The sequence below is a fragment of the Cicer arietinum genome, chromosome 7, assembly GCF_000331145.2.
Source record: "Cicer arietinum cultivar CDC Frontier isolate Library 1 chromosome 7, Cicar.CDCFrontier_v2.0, whole genome shotgun sequence".
Classification (NCBI taxonomy): domain Eukaryota; kingdom Viridiplantae; phylum Streptophyta; class Magnoliopsida; order Fabales; family Fabaceae; genus Cicer; species Cicer arietinum.
Genome location: NC_021166.2, coordinates 9,768,463 through 9,772,041, shown reverse-complemented (window position 1 = coordinate 9,772,041; position 3,579 = coordinate 9,768,463). Strand labels below are relative to the sequence as shown.

General features: G+C 37.8%; 1 protein-coding gene across 1 annotated transcript in view; it reads left to right on the top strand.

The window, feature by feature from the left end:
- Positions 1 to 796, top strand: part of LOC105851268 (uncharacterized) — a 7,780-nt gene extending 6,984 nt beyond the window's left edge. Inside the window, exon 2 of the mRNA XM_027330981.2 lies at positions 496 to 796. The gene's annotated coding sequence lies outside the window, so the exon portion shown is untranslated. The remainder of the gene's footprint in view (positions 1 to 495) is intronic.
- The last annotated feature ends 2,783 nt before the right edge of the window (positions 797 to 3,579 follow it).

Sequence of the window (3,579 nt, the reverse complement as noted above, 5' to 3'; positions counted from 1 at the left end):
AAAAATCGGTGTTATTGTTATTAAATCGTTAACTGCGTTAGGTGCACCTAGTTACCTCGTATTGATTAAGAAGAGTTACCCGTTAGATGGAGCCGCCCCTATGAGAAATGTCATCCGTAGGAGGAGAGGGCTATCAACGTGATGTAAGCTCCCTAATTGATACGTAATGATGCGTTGCGGGAATTAAGAGGAGAGGGCCATCCGTTAGATGGAGCCGCGCCTAAGGGTAAGGCCACCCTTAGGAGGAAAGGGCTATCAATGAGATAAAGCCGCCTCTTGGTTCAAAAAATTTGTATTGTTACTTGCTTGATTTTTATAATGATTTTAAGGTTGTTCATTTTGATTTCGTTTCGTTATTCACTGGATTTTTAATATTTCTGACAAGCGATTAAAGATTTATTCGTGCCCTTTTGTGTTTCCCTTCTAATTGATGGTGGTTGTTGTCTCCTCACTAAGTCTTTGTGACTTACCCCGTGTTGCTTATTATTTTTTCAGATTCGCAAGCAGCTGAGTAGGAATCTATTATTTGATTCAAGTCTCAACAAACTTCTTTTTTTGGTAGGCCTCTTTGATCGAGGACCATTTTGTAATATTTGTTGAGTCTATGTAATTGCAGCTATTTTGGAGTCTAGAAAGTCTATTTAGTTTTTCGAGAAGTGTATTAAGCAATTTGATTATGTTATTTGAATTATGACTGGATTGAAAGCTGAACAGGGATTTTACAAAATTTGGGAATGTTGAGGTTACAGAGGATACTCTGTCGAAATTTCGAGAAAAAGCATATATATATTTTTAAATGGTTAAAGAGCGATTTAGTTGTTTAATTGTTAAGTTAATTGATAGGCTTGCTAGAAGAGCCTTTAGTTGTAGCTACACCTGTTGGTGGAAATTTGCTTGCTATGTTGGTGTATCGTTCTTGTGATGTAATTATTGATGACAAGGTGTTGCCGGTAGATTTAGTAGTTATTGACTTGATAGATTTCGATGTGATTTTGGGTATGGATTGGTTGGCTTTGCATCATGCCACTTTGGATTGTCATAACAAAGTGGTGAAATTTGAGATACTAAGACAACCAGTCTTCTCATTTCAAGGAGGACGTGGTTGGGTACCACATAACCAAATCTCAGCCTTGGCAGCTAGCAAGTTAATGAGAAGAGGTTGTCAAGCGTACTTAGCCGTGGTAAGGGATACACAAGTGGCTGAAGAGGAATTGAAAAAAATTCCAATAGCATGTGAATTTCCAGATGTTTTTCCTGAAGAACTTCCTGGGTTATCTTCTGATAAGGAGATTGAATTCTCTATAGACTTAGTTCCAAACACTCATCCTATATCCATACCTCCTTATCATATGGCACCAACAAAACTTAAAGAGTTAAGAGAACAACTTCAAGATCTTCTTGAAAAGGGTTTTATTCGTCCAATTTCTTCTCCTTGGGGAGCACCCGTCTTATTTGTAAAGAAGAAAGATGGATCCATGCGGCTATGTGTAGACTATCGACAGTTGAATAAAGTAACTGTGAAGAATAAATATCCGTTACCCCGCATTGATGAGTTGTTTGACCAACTTTAAGGAGCTCAATGTTTTTCTAAGATTGATTTGAGGTCGGGGTATCACCAGTTGAAGATTAAGAGGGATGACATAATGAAGACAACTTTCCGCACGCGTTATGGACATTATGAATTCCTGGTTATGTCTTTCGGGATTACTAATGCCCCAACAGCTTTCATGGATTTGATGAATCGCGTTTTTAAACCATTCTTGGATCAATTTGTGATTGTGTTTATTGATGACATCCTTGTTTATTCCAAGAGTAAAGAAGAACACGAGCGACATTTAATGTTGGTTTTGCAAACCTTAAGAGATAAACAATTATATGCCAAATTCTCAAAATGTCAGTTTTGGCTGGATAGTGTGGCATTTTTAGGACATGTTGTGTCTAAGAATGGAATAAGCGTAGATCCAAGTAAGGTGGAAGCAGTCCAGAATTGGCCCAGACCTACCACGGTGAAGGAGATTCAGAGTTTTCTTGGCCTAGTTGGCTATTGTCGACGTTTTGTGAAGGATTTCTCAAAGGTTGCATCTTCGTTGACTAGGTTGACCCAGAAGAAAGTTAAGTTCCGATCGACTGATGCATGTGAGGAAAGCTTTCAAAAATTGAAGGAGTACTTGACGTCAGCACCTATTTTGGCATTACCTATAGGTGGTGAAAGTTATGCAGTTTATTGTGATGCTTCTAGAGTTGGTCTCGGTTGTGTACTTATGCAACAAGGTAAAGTTATTGCCTATGCATCTAGACAACTCAAGAGGCATGAAGTGAACTATCCCACACATGATTTGGAAATGGCTGCAGTTATCTTTGCTCTTAAGATTTGGAGGCACTATCTATATGGTGAAACTTGTGAGATTTATACCGATCATAAAAGTCTTAAGTATATCTTTCTGCAGCGAGACTTAAATTTAAGACAAAGAAGATGGATGAAACTTTTAAAAGATTATGATTGCACAATCTTATACCACCCAGGGAAGGCAAATGTTGTTGCAGACGCTTTGAGTAGGAAATCCATGGTCAGTCTTGCTCATATAGCAAAAGTAAAGAGGCCAGTAGTTAAAGAATTTCAAGAAGTTGTTGAAAGTGGAATTCAATTGGAACTTGGTCATTCGAGGTTATTTCTAGCCCACGTACAAATTCGTTCAACCATAGTTGATGATATCAAGGAAGCTCAAAGTCAAGACCCATACTTGGTGAATATGGTAAATAATGTTCAGAATGTAAAATTTCAGACTTTTCAGTTGATTCTGATGGTGTGCTGAGATTGAAGGCTCGGCTGTGTGTCCCAAATGTTGGCGGCTTAAGGAGAAAATTTTTAGAGGAGGCTCATCATTCTTCTTATACTATCCACCCAGGTTCTAACAAGATGTATCAAGACTTGAGAGAATTGTATTGGTGGGAAGGGATGAAGAGAGACGTAGCAGATTTTGTCTCTAGGTGCTTAGTGTGTCAACAAGTAAAGGTTGAGCACCAAAAGCCTGCGGGATTACTTCAACCCGTTGAAATACCTGAATGGAAGTGGGAAGACATCGCTATGGAAATTCCCGGCACATTTGTTGGCGAAATTCCCGGTAACATAATTGTACTACTGGAAATTTGAAATATGAAATTTCCAGTAGTGTCGGATTTTAATGGAAAAATTTTAAGTACCGAAAATTTGGTTGAGGGGTTGAAATTTTAAAGTAACTTTTTTTTTACCATTTAGTAAATGAAAATTTTAAGGATAATTTTGAATTTTTAACAATTTGAAGGGTATAAGATTAATTGTGGGGTACAAAAGTTAATTTTCTAATTTGAATCTTGGTTAAAAGAGGTGTCCATATTTGATACTTTCGACAATATCTCGGGTTATTCTTTCTTCACCAAAGTGAGCTGCGTAAATTTCATCCCTTGATGGAATTTGCATACAATAATAGTTATCAATCTAGTATTCAGATGGCTCCGTTTGAGGCTTTGTATGGAAGACGGTGTAGGTCTCCGATAGGGTGGTTTGAAGTTGGTGAAGCTAAATTAGTCAGTCCAGAATTG